Below are 18,959 nucleotides of genomic sequence, written 5' to 3'. Positions count from 1 at the left end.
CATACATTCAATGTCTTACTGAGCACCCATGATCTTCCAGGTACCAGGCAAAGTGCTGGGAATACAAACACAGTTCTCACTCCTAGGAACCCCAAGCCCAGTGAGGGAGGCATATAGTGAGTGAAGCACAATGCAGCAGGCCCTGTCTGCTGGGAGCACACGCGGCCGTGGTACCAACTCCAGCTAAGTTGGGGAAGGCTGCCTAGGAGAAGTGAGTCTGGAAGGACAAGTGAGAGCTGACCAAGGCACAGCACATGCCAAGGCTCAGAGAGACAAGAACTTTGCACATCAAAGTAACATGGCGGGAGTAGGAGGTTATGGGGTGAGTTCAGGTTTAAAGTTTTGATGGTGTAAATGTAGGCACTGTATGCGGCAGAGGAAGAATTTTAGCAAGAACATATGGACCCTGGTGTCCCCCTAGAATCCCAAAGGGAAGGTTTGGTTGGGGAGCAAACCTGTGCCTCTCTCCCTAAGCCCTGGGACGGACACATGTCACACCTAGTTTTTGGTGCTTTCTCCTGAGTTCCACGAAGAAGCCCAGTTGTCTCCAGGAATCTGAGACTCAGCACGAAATATCCCAGGCCTCATACCACTCCTTCAGCTTCCGAGCTTAGGAAGAGCCAGGCCACCTCCTGGGACCCTCACTGCATGCCTGCTTTCCCAGGGACAAAGCCCTCTCCTTCCTTCCTCCTCCTTCTGCTTTTCCTTCCTTGGCCAGAATCACACTTAATGCACGTGGGCTATCCTTTCCCATGATCCCACCCTCCCAGGAAAGGAACCAGCAGCTGAAATGAGCTCAACACTGAGGCCATGCCCATACCCATGCCAGCGCCATCCACCTTCCTTTCCCCAACCCAGGACACCTTCCCTGATCCAAAGCATTCATATATTCACCCATCCTTTAATAGCAACAGAAGCTGGGGCCTGGAAGCTTTAGCACAGTCATAGCCAAAGAAACACAGTTCAACAGCCAAAAGCACTTATAAATGATTTTTTTTTCCTGCCATCTCTCAAAGAAAAACAGGTATTGTGGTGGATGTTGGTGCCCAGCTCAGATCCCCTTTCCTGGCTGAAGGCACCCAGCCCACACCAGCAGAGAATACTAGACACTCACAGCTCATAGCTGCCCCCTTCTCCTGCCAATTGCCCTGAGCTAAGCAGGGGCTGCCTCTCCCCAACTAACATGGAGTACAGTTCAGCCTCCAGAGCTCCGCATGGGACCAGGCTGAGGCTAGTCTCTACCTGAGACCACATCCTTGCTGAGTTCCTCTTTGAATGCAAATTTAAGATTGTGCCCCAAAATTCACTAACAAAAATAAATAATATTTTAGCTCCATATTTGTAAAAATTTATTTATTCATTTATTTACTTATTTATTTATTTAAGAGGGATAGAGACAGAGTGCCTGAGAGCGGAGGGCAATGGGCAAAGGGAGAGGAGAGAGAAAATCCTAAGCAGGCTCCATGCCCAGCTCAGCTAGGAGCCCAACACAGTGGTCCAACTCGCCACCTCAAGATCATGACCTGAGGCAAAACCAAAGGTCAGATGCTTAACAGACAGAGCCACCCAGGCACGCCTACTTCCATATTAAAAAATAAAATCAAAACTAATGCATAAAATGCATGAGTGAAAGATCAAAATTTTAAATAACGATGGAATCCAACTCTAAACTTGCATAACCCTGTCTCACTTGCCTCCCCCTAATCCCAACCCTACCTGTAAGCACTTCCTCAATACCTCATATATACCCAAATCCTTGCCTCAGGCTCTGCTTTGGGGAAACCCTGCCTAAGACAGACATCCAACTCAGAACCCAGTCCTTTCTCTCCCCACCCACTGCCCTGGCTCTGAGTTATATGCTGAGCACTCACATGGTAACCATTTCATCCTGCTGCCTGAGTTGGGCAACTATTATGTGCCAGGTACATATGTGCCAGGTACATTCTCTGCCCTGCAGTCTGGCCCTAGTTCTAGCTGCTGAAACCTTCCCCTCCATGCCCAGGGCCTGGTCTCTCAGTACTTTCCAATCACATGACCTCAGCCATAACTTTGCCTACCTGGGTATCCCTAAGCTCAAAGGAGCCCGAGAGACTGTGTTAGCTCCATGAACACCAAACTTTGGTGTTTCATGAACCAGTTACACTTCCCAGTCTTGAGACTGTCCTAGAGCTTCCACCTTTCTATGTTTGCCAAGTAAGGGTGTTGCAAAAATAAAATTGTCCTTTACCACTCCCACCATTTCAGAAAAGAAACAGGGTATTAATATCACCAAAAATTGGTAGACCAAGACATCTTTCTCAGCTGAAAACATCTTACTTTATGAAAAAACTCATTCTATTGTCTATATCCTCTTTCTCTCTCTCTGTTTCTCTGCAGACTGGTAAAAACTTGACCATATACAGGTTCTGGTGGGCTGGGGTTGTCAGTCTCTCTGTTTGACATCAGGAGAAACTGAGGCCCAAAGAGTGGCTCTGTCTTTCCCATCCAGACCCTGGGCATTGGACTTTCCCCTGGGGGAAACAGGAATAAACGAGGTGCTGGAGGATGCAAGAGACACAGCTTCCAGTCCCGCTTTGCTCCTAATTTTCCAAGAACCTACACAAATTTCTTTCCCTCTCTGAGCCATGAGCATGTGGATTTTTCCAGATGACCCTCAGCTGGAAGGCACTCTCTGGTCCAGCAGGGCAGGTTCGGGGCACAGGCCCTGCCTGAGCAAATGAGCCAGCTTGGCTGGAGAAACGGGGCTGGACATCAAGCTTCTTTCTCTGACATCATGTTTGGGCAGCCTCAGTTTCCTCTTCTGGAAACGAGTTCTCAGATCCTCACCAACTGACAGTTGGCTCACAGCAGCATAGGAGCCAAGGGCTGGACACTTGGCAAAAGCCAAACCACCTGGAGAAAGAGGCTGGCCTAGTGCCTCAAACGAAAGGCACACAGGCTATTTCCTCCAGAGGGACCCCGCCCAGGCCAGAGGTGCAGAACTCCAACTGGGGAATCCTAACACTTGCATCCTTGTGCCAAACCTTCCCTGTCCGGTGGGAGGGCCCTTGTGGCCCCGGGAGCCAGCTGGGTTCTTGGTGATTCTTCTCTCTGGTTGCTGACTGTGATTAGGGGTGATGCCATGGAAGGAAGTGGGTTTCAGGTGTCTAGGAAATTGCCCCAGCTGCCCAGCCACAGATACAGCAAGGTCGAGGGAAATGGGGCTCAACAAAGTGGCATCTTTGCAAGTGTGGTTAAAGCTGTGGATGCGACTTGGAGTAAGTCACTTAACCTCTCTGTGCCTATTTCCTCAATACACAGGTGGGGGTGGGGAAGAAGACTCAATTGTCTCTCAGCATTCCCCTCAAACCTGACAATCTATGCATTTTCTACCCCAGATGTCTCTAAATGAGCCACAGAGACAGGAAACCAGAACACAGATGAAGGTCCCCTCTATGGAGCTGGCCCAAAGATTTCTGGGGACCACAGTTTTTGTCTTTGAACGCAGGGGAATATTATGGCACTGAATGCAAAATTCCCATGCTTCTTTTTTTTTTTAAACAAAGCGTATGCACTCAAAATACTTTTATGTTTTAAAAATAAGCACACAACCCCAAAATAACTTTAGTGAGGGTTTGGTTTTCCCTAAGGGAAGAAGGGGTCTTCAGGCAATGCTCCCAATCCTGGTCCCCAGGGTGTGTGCGAGTGTGCCCCTCTGCTGTGGGGGCTCATTTGTTCATCCCCTAACTCCTCTTGAGTGCCCACGATGCATGGGGTACAGGGGTGCTGGGTGCCCAGGGCATGTTTCCTGGACAACTGAGGCCTGCTTCTTTTCACGGCATCTTAACTCAGCCCTCTCCAAGAGAAAAGCAGCCACTGAGAACCCAGCCAGTACCTGGAGCCTCGAGGATCCTCCCTTACCTTGAGCTAAGTGCTGGCTTTTGCCCAGAGATGTTCCACTCAACCTCTGGAAGACTTAGAGCACTGGCTACAGAAGAAAGAAGAGAGGAGGGAGGAGAGATGGGAAGAGGAGGAAGAGGAGGAAGAGGAGGAGGAGGAAAAGGGTGAAGCAGTCACAGAGCAGCAATGTACACTGAGAAGACAGGGGCCAGCCCGCCTTTAACCCGGCTCCTCACAGTGGTCTTGCTCTACACCCCATGTCTGGGGACAGAGCCCAGAACCCCATGAGTTCTAGAGCCCCTCAGGAATTTGAGTGTCCCGAGACCCCTGCAGCATTTCCATAGGACATCAAGAGGAGAAACCAGCCAGCCCCCATCACCCCTGAAGGAGCCAGATGATGCCCAGAGAAGCCTTTCATATGGTTCCAGAAGCCCTGGAGCTCTTCTGACTTCACCCCTGCACCTTCTCAACCACCCTCGCAGGGCACCCTGAGTTTTTGAGAACATGGATCTCAGCGAGATGAAGCAACTTGCTCAAAGCCCCACCCCTAAGAAAGCAGGAAAGCAAAAGGGGCAGAGCTTTCTACCAAGTCCGCACCATCGTGAGGGACACAGACTGGACTGGACCCTTGGTGGCAAAATTGCAAACACTGCACACTTATTGAGCACGGGCCCCTGAGCTTGTGCACACCCATTGTGTGGATGCCTGATTCCAGATTCTTGTCTTTAAATAGCTGATTGCAGCAAAGGAAGGAAGGAGGGAAGGAAGGAAGGAAGGAAGGAAGGAAGGAAGGAAGGAAGGAAGGAAGGAAGGAAGGAAGGAAGGAAGAGAGAGAGAGAAAGAATGAATAAGGGCCACCTGGGTGGCTCAGTGTTGAGCATCTGCCTTTGACTCAGGTAGTGATCCTGGGATCCCAGGATCAAGTCCTGCATCGGGCTCCCTCCAGGAGCCTGCTTCTCCCTCTGCCTGTGTCTTGGCCTCTCTCTCTGGGTCTCTCATGAATAAATAAATAAAATCTTAAAAAAAAAAAAGAAAGAAAGAATAAAACATGTCCTCCCCTACAATCCTCTCCCTCCACCCCAAAAACCCTATGAGGCAGTGTCATCCTTGCCCCCATTTTACAGATAAGGAAACCAAGGCCTCATAGCTAGGAAAACAAGGAATGTGAAAGCACGCAGTGGGATTCCAGAAGTGCCCCCAGCCACACCACCCTGACCCTCCAGACACATCTGAACCAGATGGGCTTCTCCCTACATCAGCCCAGCCAACGCCACCCGGCCTCTCCCTGCTGCCCCCCTGCCCTGCCCCCACCCCACCCAGTGCCCGTACAGGGGAAGACAGTTTTACCAGTTCAGTGAGGGTGACAAGGACACCAGGCTCCTCATCCAGGACCCAGGACACGGCCGTGGCAACCACCTCTGGCCGCAGGCTCTGTGAGAAAGAAAGTTGGCAGGCGGGCAGGCAGTATAGACATGGGGGTGTGCCAAGATTGCAACACTTGTCCCCATGGCCTCCCACGCTGGCTCTGTTTCTCTGAGCTCTGCTAAAGTGCAGTTTTGTGACGTTTAAAAAAGAAAAAAAAAAAAGAAAGTCAGCCCAATTCTGGTCACTCTGCCTACAGGACACGTCCTCCCTGGAGGTGTGAGGAAGTTGGAAATACGCACTTCTGTGGACTTGACTCTGTAACTGCCTGGCCTCAGGTCTCTGTAGCGGGGCGGGGCTGCTGCTTGCTTGCCTCTGGAGAAAATCCCTGGCCTAAAAGCTCCCCTCACCCTGAGACCACAGCACCTGAATGCCCACCAGCCCAGACATTCTCCGCTGACATAAGCCGTCGTGCTCACAAACCCCCACTCCCGCAAGCTGTCATCCGCTGCAAATACCTCAGTGGGAAGGAGTTGACTGCTTTGGTTTTCAACTAGACATCTGGATGAGAACAGACTTCTGAAGGAATGGGGCATTTGATTTAAAAAGAAAATGAAAGAAGAGATATGACATAGCCCTAATTTGGAATAGGGAGAGTCTGAGACAGGTAAGACAGAAAGGCCTAGAAATCACAAAGGAGGAGGCTATGAAGATTCTGGACAAAGGGGCCAGGAAAACAGGAAGAGCCCTTGGGGTGTACAGTCAAGTGTACAGGCAGGTGGAGGAGGAGGTGTCAGCAGCCAGTCCCCCTTGGTCAGCTGCTGTGTGTCCTGAGGCAGCCGACCAACCTCTCTGAGCCTCGCCCTGGACAGGAACGTATGGCTGCAAACAGGTGAGGGGATCGAGCGAAACGAGGCACTTAAAAATTCAGTCTCATTTCAGAAAGTATTTACTGAGGACCTCCAGGCACTCATTTGGTTTTAACTCCCTTTACAGGGACCTACTAAGTGCAGGGCCCAGTGCCAAGCCCTTTACGTGGATCATCTCTTTGAATCGTCCCCATGCACATTTCAAAGGCAGGCAGGGAAGCTGGCAACAAATATCGGGTGAAGTAGAGGTGGAAGGGGCCGCTGGGCACACCTCCTCTCTCTGGGCCTCAGTTTCCATGGCTGTAAAATGGGACCCCCGTGCCCCACCTCCATATTTCCGAGGAGTCTGTGATTACCGGCCCCAGAAGACAATCTGCAAGATGGGAAGTGGGACAGGCCAGAAGCGTAGCAGGGACTCAGCCAGTGGAAGCTACCTGTCCCCCGGGGACACAGAAAGCTCTTAGAAGGGGGAACTTTGGGTGATGTTGGCATCCCGGGAAACTCGAGATGCCAGCGCTGGGAGAGGGCCGAGAATGTGGAACTAACAGAAAAGGGGGGGCCGGGGCCAGCTGGGCTGGACAGGGGGGAGGCCCAGGCCCCAGCCGGCCGAGGGCCCCACCACCAGACCTGCCAGGAATGGGTGAGCACAAGGTGAGAGCATCGCCCAGCTAGGCTCCGGGAAGCCGCCCTGCCCTTCCCCAAGCCCTGTTTTGGATTTCCTTCATGGCTGAGGGTTTTCACAGGAGGGGAGGGAAAAACCAGACAAAGAAAGGCCCATTGAGGCCAGAAAGGCCCATTGAGGCCAGACAGGCCCTGCGCTCCCCAGGAGAGGAGAGGCTGGCGATTCAAGGTCCCCACCCAGTCCTGTCTTTTCGGGCCAAGGGAGGAAATGGAGGGTGGGCATGCGGCGAAGCATGACCTTGGCACGGTCCACACTTGGCATTTCTCAGCCTCTCCTGGCTCAGGACTTCCGGGCCCGCCCCCTTTCTGTACTCTTGGAGCCAGGCGCCCTCACCAGAGGCCACAGCCATTTTCAGCACACACCCCCCCCCCCCCGAGCCATACATGATCTCATGGAAGCTGCATAAACCCCCAGCGGCCCCCAATTTACAATGGAGGAAACTGAGGCACAGAGCAATTAAGTGATCTTCCCTGGGTTTCACAGCCAGGCAGAAAAGGGTTTCAAAACAGGTCTGGATGCTGGCAAAACTCCTGTTCTACCCACCAGGTGGCCGTCCCATTCTTACTCCAGGGATAACCTTTTTCTACATGAGCCAAATCCCTGACAGCTGCAGAGGCCCCCTGTGCGTCAAGTCTGCCATAAAAGAGACAGCAAATTGCCCACAGTCCCCAAAGACTCTCTTTTGACGCCAGTCGGCTTGACCTCCCTGCCGCTGGGAGGCCAGTGGACCCTCCAGCGCCCAGCCTGGCTCAGTCTGGCTCCAACAGGACAGTGGCAAAGTGTCCCCGCAGTAAATGAGTCACAGGCCGACCACGGGGGCCAGCCTAAGACAACTTCCTTTAGCCCTGGAGGAAACACCTCGTCTTCCCTAAGCTCCAGGTCTACATCTGTCAGCAAGTCCTGGGTACAGGAGGAGAGGGGACCCATCATTCAGTCACAAAAGCCACCAAAGCAAAGAAATATTCTCTCCTCCAAGCTGGTTTCTGGACCAGACGACCTGGGACATAGAGCCACAAACCCACATGCCCTCTGCCAAGTTGGAATTTCAAACTCAATTAGCTTGGGGTTGTCTGGAATCTTCAATTGTTCAAGCGTTCAAGCTTGAGCATGGAGTTTGGAGAGAGTATGCCTCGAGGACAACAGGATGCTGCTTTGGTGAAGTGGGGCAGCATGGACCACCCAGAAAATTGGGTGTGATCTTCCAAGACCCTGCAGGGCATCCAGACTCCCTCCAGCCACTCCCTGCTTCCACCCACCACACCAGATACCCCTGGCTCATCAAGCCTCCAAATCTCTGTTCATGCTGTCCTCTCTACCGTAAGTATCTTTTATTTCTGGCCAACTTCTGCTCCAGCCAACTTGAGGCCTCCTCATCCAAAGCCAGCTCATCCTTGGAGCCAGCTCAAATCCACACCTCCTTCTCGAGGTGCTATTTCCAGATATTGCCCGGCAAAGAAACTCCAGCAAAGCTCCCTGTCCTTGCAGCACTTTGCACACTGAGTGCAGCAGGCAGGCACTAATGTGAGTGTATTTAATGTGATCCGCTTCCTCAGGGCACCTGACTCTTGGTCAGATTCTAGTGAGGGACCTCTTCTGGGCTGCAAATGGCTGACGTCACGCTGTGTCTCCACACAGTAGAGGGAGGCAGGGGAGCTCCCTAGAGTTTCTTATAAGAGCATGACCTGAGCCTTGGTATTGGCTCAGGTCATGATCTCAGGGTTGTGGGATAGACCCCCAAGTCAGGCTAGGCTAGGTCTGCTTGTCCCTTTCCCTCTGCCCCCCCACTAGCTCTCTCTCACAAACAAACAAACAAACAAACAAACAAACAAACAAATAAAATCTGTTTAAAAAAAGAAGAAGAAGAAAGAAAGAAAGGAAAGAAAGCTCAACAATATGCTTTTAGTCAAATGGCCAGGGTTCACCTACTGATGGTGGGTGGAAATGTAACCGGTGATTGTGACCCAGGAGCAGTTGGCCCCTTGCACCTTCCCATTAAAGCCAACCTTCTGGCTAGAAGGACTCCACTCTGTTTACATACCTGTCTTCCCCCTTGACTGGGAGCCCCCTCCCCCAAGGCCTGTTTTGTCTCGTCCTGGATCCCATGCTCCTGGCACACAGTAGGTGCTCAGTCAATACTGGTGGGATGCATGGAGGCTCTATCCTGGCTCTCTCGCTACCTTCATGGGCTCCTTTAGACATGTCCCTCTCCCTTTCTCAAGCTTGTTCCTCCATCTGAGAAGTGAAAGGGTAGATTAACTCACTCCAGGCTGTGGTCTGAATGTTTGGACCACCACCACCCCCATCAACCCAATTCATATGTTGATGTGCTAACACCCAATGGGATAGCATTGAGATGTGGGGTCTTGGAGAGGTGAGGAGGTCATGAGGGTAGAGCCCTCCTGAGTGGGATTACTGCTCTTATAAGAAACTCTAGGGAGCTGCCCTGCCTCCCTCTACGCCTCCCTCTACTATGTGGAAACACAGCGTGAAGTCGGCCATTTGCAGCCCAGAAGAGGTCCCTCACTAGAACCTGACCATGCTGGCACCCTGATCCTGAACTTCTAGCCTTCAGAACTATAAACCATGAGTTTCTGCTGCTTAGAGTCAGTCTTTGGCATTTTGTGAGACTAAGACACCCAGAAATGACACATGGTTATCTCAGATGACCACTGTCATCCATTGAATTTTAAGGTCAAATTTGGTTGATAGGTTGTCATCACAGATGAGCCCTAACATCACCACCCTCCCCCCCCCATACATGCATGTTACTCCCCCCCATCAAGAGGCGGACTCTGTTCTGTTTCCCTTAGAGTCTGGGCTGGGTTGGTGACATGCTGTGACCAATGGAAAGTGGCAGAGGTGATGCTGTGCCAACCCTCGGCCTAGATCTCAAGAGGCCTGGCAGCTTTGCCTTTCACACTTCCAGAGCCCTGAGGCTCCATATAGAGAAGTCCAGGCAGTGCTGCCATGTGGGAAGAGGCAGCCCAAGTCCCAGCAGGATGTGAGGCCATCTTAAGTGGCCCTGCCGCAGTCAAGCTCCCAGTTGAATGCAGCTCATGAGTGACCTAACTGATACCACATAGGACAAACATGGGCCATCCCTGCAGAACCCTGCGCAGCTACAGAACTGTGAACAAATAAGTCCTTTCAAGCCACCATATTTTAGAGTGGTTTGAACCACAGAGATAAATAACTGAAACCTTTGGGTTCAAATAGAGGGAGAGGCATGACTGGATTTCATGTCTGCCATGGCTTGTAAGTGAGGATTATGGAACTCCATCCCTGGACTAGACAATGTCAATTCAATTCAACGTCAGTTCAAGAAATTTCTTGGGCCTACTGGATATGAAGATTCCAAACCGAGAGGGGATTAACCCATCAGAGAGAAACCTGAACCCCACTAGGATTAAATGAATACAGTGGTCCCTCTTGGGATGTTTAAACAGACAACTCAGAGAGGGTGGAGCAATCAGTAGCAGAACTAGGAACAGAAAGAGAAACTCAGAGACAGAATTGGCGGAAACTGAGCCATATGGGTAGAAGAGCAGAACAGGGAGCTGGAGGGGACGAGATAGCCCCTCCCTTGAGCCACCTCAGAACCTGAGAACCTTCTAGTTGAACACAAGCCTGGCTGGGCACCTGGTACTGCCCCCGCGTTGGCATGCACATTCCCAACAATGAACCCCCTTTCCTCAAGATACACACAGCCCATGACCCAGGCTAGCACTTTAACCCAGCATGGGGCAGAAACAGAAGGGTTCTCCTTTCTAGAAATCACCAGTGCCTGACATAGAAGCCCAGCCACCTTGAAGTTCATGTTGAATCCTTTACCAGGTTCTAGACACTATGCTCCACACATGGGCACCTTCATTTCTTCCTAACCATCACCCTTATCAAGGGCACATTGCCATCCCATTTTACAAATGAGAAGACTCATTTGCTCACAGCCACAGGGTTTGTAGAAATTTGAATCCAGCATGAATGATGACAAAGCCTGGGACCTCAGGCAGGCTTGATGATCACCCATACACCTTGGTACAGCCCCATGGGCTACTCACACCCACATCTGTTCTGACTGGTCAGTGCCCTGCTGAGCCAGCTGTAACTAAGACAGTGGCCATCTGAACTCTCAATTTCCAAATTCAGGAAACAAAGAGATGCGGATCAGTGTTCCAGATGTCCCTCACTGTGGTGAGCAGAATAATGCCTCCTCCCTCCAAAGATGCCCATGTCCTAACCCCCAGAACCTGAGAATGAGTTACCTGACAAAAAGGACTTTGCAGATGGGATTGAGTCAAGGGTCTTGAGATGGGAGAGATTATCCTAGATTATCCAGGTGGGCCCAGTGTCATCACCCAGGTCTTTGTAAATGAAAAAGGGAGCCAGGAAAGTCAGAGCAATCCCATGTGAGAAGGACTCAACCATTGCTGCTGGCTTTGGAGATAGAGAAAGGGACCACGGACCCAGGAGTGTGAACAGCCTCTCAAAGCTGGAAAAGGCAAGGCGGTAGAGTCTCCCCTGAAGCCTCTGAAAGGAGCACAGTCCTGCCAACACCTTGTGTCGAGCCCAGTGCAACCTGTTTTGGGACTTCTGACCACCAGAACTGTAAGATAAGACATGTGTGTGGTTTTAAGCCACTAAGCATGCGGCGATTGTTACAGCAGCAACGGGAAACTCCTACACTGGCTGTCTGAGCTCTTCCTCTCATCCTCAAGAATTCATAGATTCTGACAACTGTTCAAACAAATGCAGATAACAAGGGATGGGTGTATTTCGAATGTCCCCCTACCCTTAATTGCCACCCCTGACCATTTCTTGAGTGCAGATGTGCTTTCCACGACTCTGAGACATGAAGAAACTGAGGCTCAAGAGGTATGGGTTTACCTGAGCTCACCCAGGTGGCTGGCGCCAAACCCAATTCTCTTGTCTTCCGGTCCCTGAGTCCCAGAAGGAAAACCTGAACAAACTAGCCATTGTCTCTTACACCAATTGCTTTACCCAACCATCTCCTTGCATAAGAGTTGTCCTCAGGGCTGGGATTAGAGGACCCGAGTCATGAACCTCAAGAAAGCAGAACCGATTCTGACACGCTGTCTGCGTAGCAGCTGACCCCCTGCTGAGTCAGCTGCTGGCACTTCCAAGCTTGCAGAGCAGCCGGGGTGGAACAAGGCCTGAGCCACCCCACCACCCCAGCCCAGAACTTCTCCACGGGGTGAAGCATAAAGCCAGGAGATGTGGCAAAATGACCTTTTCCAGCCTGGGGATCCAAGATCACAAGGTGCCAGACTTCCACATCAACCCAGACGTGCGAAGGCAAATTTCAATGCCTGCTTTCCTAAGAATAAAAATAGAAATGTCTTCATTGAGCTGACAATGTGCTGTGTTGTGCTTTATGTATACTAACTCGTGTTACCCTGCAAGGATGCTGTGAAGGAGGCATTAAAAGTACACCCACCTTGCAAAGGAGGACACTGAGGTGACAGGAGATTAGGGGGCAGAGATGGGCTCTAAACTCTACAGCAAGTGGCTGTAGAGTTGTGACTATATTACACCATCAAGTGATGCCAATCATGTATTCTTTTTTTCTTTCTATGTAGAATTATTACCTCTTCATTCCACCCAGCAGGGGAAGGAAATTCTACTTTCTCTATCCTGTTGCATCCATCACTGCAAAACTATAGAAGTTCCAAAAGAGAAGTAAATTAACCGGTTTCCTAATTTTGCCTGGAACCAGCATGTCCTGATGCCCACAGGCAGCAAAAAGTGACTGCCAACCAGAAGGCACCTTTCCTGCTTCCCTCTCCCTCAGCCAGGGAAACAAGGATGATCTGGACTGAGAACTAGGAGCCCAGGTCCTACTCCCATCAAGTGACCTTGAACCAATCGGGGCCTCACCTTCCCCCTGTCTACAATGGGGGCAAAAGCAAGGAACCCCATAGGCCCCTCCAAAGTTCCATGAGGCAGGAAGAGTCCTGTTTTTTTCATCATTCTGCCTCACGGAGTGTCAGACACATAGCAGCTGCTAGTTAATGTTTGTTGGGTGAATAAATGAAAGTACATGCTACTAATTTGCCTCCCCTCCCCGAGGGCCTTGAGAACAGAGATTATGTCCAATTCATTTTAAGTCCTCACATTGATGCAACTTCCATTTCTCCATCGGCTTATTCATGCAGGAAAATGTTCCCAACCACCCATGATGTGCCTGACGCAGCCTAGCATCAGTGTCATCCAGACACCCTGGGTCTGTGTCCTCACACACCGTCCCCTTCCCTTTTGTCTGATGAGTGGCTGTAATACTTAGACACACTGAGCACCTCCAGGCCAGGACAACCACCCAGCTGCCTTATGACCGGCAAGTGTGGCCCATTCTAGGGATATGGACAATGATTCCTGCACTTCCACTTCCTCAAGCCCAGCCTTGGAGGAACACAGCCTAAGGAAAATCCCTACCCTAAGCACAAACATGCACATGCACGCACGCACATGCACACATATATGCTTGAACACACACATCCAATGTGCGATGCCACCCTAGGACAGGACAAGGACTTTCTGAGTTCAAATCCCAGCTCTTTTGTCTATAAGGTATGTGACCTTGGGCAAGTCCCTTTACCTCTCTGATCCTCATTCTCTTCACCTATAAAATGGGGATGATAATCACGAAGTCTTTCCAGGTATATAGGGAGATACTGGCTAGGAAAGCCTTGGGCCCAGGAAGTTTGCTGTGCTCAATAAAATTGTTATGCTTGTTTCCTTTCTCCAGGAGGGAAAGAGAATAGCAGTTTCCTAAGTTCCAGGGAAACCCATGTTGACAGGTCTGGAACATGGGCATTTACTCAGTATATCTGATGGGGATTTTCTTGAGGATAGGAAAGTATTTGTGGATTCAACATCACCTTGTTAACTCTATGTTAATGAAAGTTTAGACTTAAAATCAAGAGAATGGGAGAGACCCAAGAGGATACCATATCTGTGGCAGAGACAACTAGCTGTCCACAAAAATCCATTCTTCCCTTCTACAGCATACAACTGAGAAAGAGCCACCCTGCCCAGAACTCCATTTCCCAGTCTCCTTTGGGACTAGACTGGCCACATGACTAGCTCTCCCCTGTGGCAGAAGGCAGTGAAGAAGCAGATGTGCCACCCCCATGCTGTCTTTCATCAGTGGTGATGTCCAAGAGGACAGTAGGGACAGGCATGGAAGAGGACCTCCCCCATGCAGAAATATCTGCCTTATAATAAACATCTGTTTGGTTTGAGCCGTTGTACATGTTTGGGTATATTTGTTACTGCATCTACTACCCTGAGTAATATAACATCCGACCTCTTTGTCCACAAAGGTGATGATTATGAGAGAGAGAGAGAGTGAGAACACCCTGCCTAAGCTCCCATAGCAAATTCCACAAAGCTCAAGAATTTTGGTCTCTTACCAATCTGGAGTATATTCGTCATTTTCAACCTGCCCCACCGAGCTGTAAGAGTGAGGTTCTGTGAACTGTGGCCCAGGGTCCTCTACTTCCATTTCCATTAGAATAACATAACTTTTATCTGTTTTCCAATTGCAGCCCTCCATATATTTTCATTGGAGGAAAGAGCTCTGTTTCTTAAAATAATTCCAAAGCCCACACACTGGGTAATGGCTACCACACTCTGACTTTCAAGATAAAGTTTCACTTCTGCACCATGCCTCCTGGCCTCAACTGCTGACACAGGACATGTAGACTCACAGAAGTACATAGATACTTGCTTAGAAAGGAAAAAAAAATAAACCTCAGTGTGCAATAAACAACCCAGAAACCTGGACAAAGGCAAAAAGAAAAGATGTTCATATGAGCTAGCTGCATGGCCCTCAAGTTTTGGGGCACATCAGAATCAACTGGGGAGCTGGTGCAACATGCAGACTCCCACACCTCATCTCGGAGATTCTGATTCAAAAAGCTGAAGCTTTAGGAAATACTCATGATTATTCGGCATGAATAATATTATTCATGCTTATTCTGATGTCAGCAATCCCATGACTGCACTTTGAGAAGCCCCAGGTCTACCTTGTAGCCTTGAAGCTGGCAGTAATTACTGGCAGTAATAACCACATTCATGCAGTGTAGCTCAAAGCAAGTGAAATAGGCTTTTAGGTTTTTCTGGACTCTGATGGGAACCCGAGCACTAATAACACACTGTTAAAGAAATTAATAATACTCTCTATTTGGCTCAGATGGGTGTCGAAGGTACAGACAGCAGGTGGTATAGAAATGATAATAGAATCACAGCTCGTGTTTATAGAGCTCCTTATGACGTGACAAGCCCTCTGCTAAGTGCTCCACGTGTGTGATCTCATTTAATCTTTATGACATTCCCATTTTACAGATGAGGATATTGGAACATACAGATAACTTATTTTATGTCATTCGGTGGCAGGGAGCAGACTGGGTTCAAATCTACCCAAACAAACTAACTCTGGCCATGATGTACCAGTGCCTCTTGTGGAGGTCTAATGTTGGAACCCCTCCCTGGGGCTCAGTTTCCAAATCTGTAAAATGGGCATATTAAGAATACCTTTATCACACAACCATAGCGAAGATTCAAGAAAATCATGGCAGTAAAGTGGTCTGCAAACTGAGAGGAGTTAATTAAAGAAACACCTAAGGGGTGAGATTTTGTTCGACTCTCCCATCCCATCTTACAGATAGTAGAACCAAGGCCTGGTTCATTTATTTATTCATTAAATATTTACCAAGCACCTACCTACTGAGGATACAGAGAGAATAGTAAATCCCCCAAATCTGGCCTCAAGGAGCCCCCAGCCTAGCAGAAGAGACAGTCAAGACTGGGTACCCAGAGAAAGACCTCTCCAAAGGGCTCAAACCAGAGAAGGGAGTGCCTCACCCAAGATAAGGTTTACCTATTCCCTGAAGTTTTGGTAGAGTCCAGAGAAGGTCCCTGGATACCAGAGAGAACTCCTCCTTGGGCTTCTCAGGGCCTGACACCCCACCACCTGAGCATCCCTGGTTTAAGTTAAGCCTTCTTTCTTGAGGAAATGCCAAGCTGCCCTCCTCCCACCACCGGAGGCCAATCACATTCATCTCGGCAACCCAGGCATATGAAAGTGTCTCTCCTCTGAACGAGTTCGGAGGAAGGAGAAAAGATAGCAAGAACCGCAGGTATGATCAGTCTTCAAAAGGAAGTAAGGGCTGCCAAAAGGGAAGCTGGGGATCAGGCCTCTTAATGGAAAAAAATAAGACAGACCCCCAAACCTGGCCACTTCCTCACTGGCCTATCTGAACCACAAGATGGTTGGAGTGATCAGACTTATATGGAGCAGCAGTTATGATTATGATGATTTGGCAGCCAGCACTGCCAAATCCTTCATATACAAAGAACTCTTAAAAATCAACAAAAGATAAACATGCTGACAGAAAAATGTGGGAGCCGACTTGACCGGCATAATCATAAAAGCAAAATGAACAGTAAGATTACAAGGGATAATCAGCAGTAATAAAGAAATGTCGAGAGAAACAGCCAGAAGCCTCACAAACCTTAAGAACAGCACTCAGTGTTCCGACTCAGTGATTTAGCCTTTGGTAAGGTATCCATAGGCCAGACGTGCAAAGATGAGGTACAAGAGCGGTCATCATAGCACTGTTTGTAGTCATGGGGAAAAAAGGAAAAAAGTAAGAAGGAAACCACCACAGTGAGGAAGGGTTAAATAAACCCCAGGAGAGCCTTTCTGTGCAGCCGTTAAAATGTGTCCTGGAGGAATATAGATAGAAGTTCCCAGTCTGCGGGGAAGGACGAGGTGGGGGTGCCAACAAGACGTTAGCAACCTGTGCGTGAGTCCACACCTACATACTTCTACACGCCTGCCACATCTAGTAGGCACTCAACAAACATCAGAGAAAATCAGTGAGCGAGCGAGCGTGTGAGCGCTGGAGAGGGCCGCCCGAAAGGCCACCTCGGGGAGGGGACCTCTCTGTACTGAGCTGCAGCCCAGGGGCAAGGGCGGCGGGCTGCGCTGCCGCTGGCTTCATGCCAGTCTTGCCACCTCCCCCGCCGACCCAGTTTGTGGTCTCTGCAGCTCTGGGCCAGTGCCTCCCCCTCTCTGAGCCCGCTTCGCTCACCTGTAAAATGAGGACACCTGTAAGATGGAAGCACCTGCCTCGGAGAAGGAAAACACTGAGCTTTTAACAGTAGGGCGGCCCTGCTGTTTCTTACAATTAGCATGCACGACTTCGGAAACCTGCAAATGATGTTTTCATCTTGACAAACATTAACTGTGAAGCAGAACTCCGGGCCTCCTCTCCCTACTGGTATCCCCCGTTCCTGGCCCCTCCGGGCGATGTCAAAGCCAAGCGTGATACCTTGTGGCTGGTCTCCGCCTAGGTCTTCCCAGGGGTTCCCCTGGACTTCAGGCCACTGGAGGCTGTGCAGGGGGCCCCCCGTTGCCCGACTTCTTTCTCGAGGTCACGGTCACACCGTTCTTTGGCTGCGGCTGTCTGTCCAGAAGGCAATGTGTCCATTCATTCAAGATGCCCTGGAACCCCCCTCTCCCCACCAGATTGCAGCCTCCCCTAGAACCCCCTCAACCCTCACTCAGCGGGGGCTCTGCGGGAGACCTCGTGCTGTCCTGAGCTCCTCCAGCGAGCGCAGCCGCTGTCCTGAATGGGACAGGACTCTGCCAGAGAAACAGCTGGAGGGAGGAGAGAGAGGGAGGGCGGGGCAGGAAACTGGGTTGGCCGAGGCTGGGGGCGGCCAGCTGCGTGGAGTGGGGGCCGCGGGGGAGGCTGCCCCTGCCTGCCAGCCGGGCCGGGCGTGTGGGTGGTGGCTGGTGGCTGGTGGCTGGTGCCTGGTGGCAGGGCCTGCTGAGGACGACCCGCCCCTCTGGCGGCAGAGCCCAGCTGGGAGCCTTGCCCACCATCCGGGCGCAAACCAGGAGCACATGCGAGCCCCAGGCAGCTGTGGGAAGTGGCCGCTCCCTGCCAGGGCCTCCGGAGCAGCCGGATGTCCCAGCACCCTGGGCCACCACCTCTCTCTCCGCCGCCCGCTGGGATGCCCTTCCTGGCCGCCTAGGTGCGGCTCCGTGACCTCCTGCTCCCTTCTTCCTTTCTTTGCAAATTAAAACAGCAATGAGATTTATTTTTCTTGAAGTATCAAATGAACAAAGATTAAAACGTCTCATAACGTTTGGTTTTAGTAAATGTCACCGGGAAGCAAAAATCTTATGCATAATTGGAATATACATTGATAGACCGTTTCTGGAGAGCTGTCTGACAACATACATCAAAACCTTTAACTACATTCAGACCCTGTGTTGTTTAAATATAAATCCTGCTTTCTTCCCAAACTCTGCTCCCCGGAGGGAAATATCATTAACACTTTGGTATGAACACACACACACATTCTATATATAAATGGAAAATAGCACAGTCATACTTCGTGTACCATAGTGTAACCTGCTTTTTCATTCAGTGATAGGTGTGTGTGTGTGTGTGTGTGTGTGTGTGCGCGCGCACGCGGACACACCTTACCCTGTTTTAACAGCTGCTCATGATTTCAATGAATCGATGCACTGGTTTGTTTGTTTATTTAATTTTTGTTTCCCAAATGGATACAGACAATTTATCACTTACATAGGCAGCAAGCTCTGGATTATTGAATCCGCACTTTCCTGGTGATTGGTTAGTTTCACTTCATCTTTTTAACTGTAAGATACACCCCATAGCACACTTGTCCAATTATTTTCTTATGCAAAATTCCTATGAATATATATTTATTATTCAGAGGGTCTCCTGCTACCTTTTCAAATCTCAGTTTGGGGACCACCTCCCCAGAAGCCTTCCCCACCGCTGGGGGTTCTGCTCTCGGCCCCTGGGGCTCTATCACAGCCACAGGAGTGTCCCCTCCTGTTAGAGCATCTCTCTCCCTTGCACTGGAAACTCTGTTGGGAAGGGAACTGTCCCCCGCTCTGGCCCCAGCACGAAGCCTGGTGCCTGGCTCGCTGTCCGCATGATTGCATCAGCAGCAGAATAAACACAAGAGCTGACACCCAGACAGTGTGCTGGCTCCTTGCTCCTTAATTCTCAGGGTGACCCTGCGAAGTTGGTACCATTTCTGCCCTCATTTTACCAATGACGAAGTTGGGACACAAAAAGGTTAAGTCAGTTGCCCTAAGC

General features: G+C 50.3%; 1 protein-coding gene across 3 annotated transcripts in view; it reads right to left on the bottom strand.

The window, feature by feature from the left end:
* CMKLR1 (chemerin chemokine-like receptor 1) overlaps positions 1-17,591 on the bottom strand; it is a 51,782-nt gene extending 34,191 nt beyond the window's left edge. Inside the window, exons 1-3 of one of the 3 annotated variants that reach the window (XM_035706374.2) lie at positions 17,403-17,591; positions 17,148-17,282; positions 5,227-5,310 (exon numbers count right to left, since the gene is read on the bottom strand). The gene's annotated coding sequence lies outside the window, so the exon portion shown is untranslated. The other 2 variants (XM_035706373.2, XM_025474324.3) reach the window with 2 other exon arrangements.
* Between the last annotated feature and the right edge of the window lie 1,368 nt (positions 17,592-18,959).

Source organism: Canis lupus, chromosome 26, assembly GCF_003254725.2.
Source record: "Canis lupus dingo isolate Sandy chromosome 26, ASM325472v2, whole genome shotgun sequence".
Classification (NCBI taxonomy): Eukaryota; Metazoa; Chordata; class Mammalia; order Carnivora; family Canidae; genus Canis; species Canis lupus.
The sequence above is the reverse complement of the archived record's forward strand: the minus strand, read 5'-3'. Positions and strand labels throughout refer to the sequence as shown.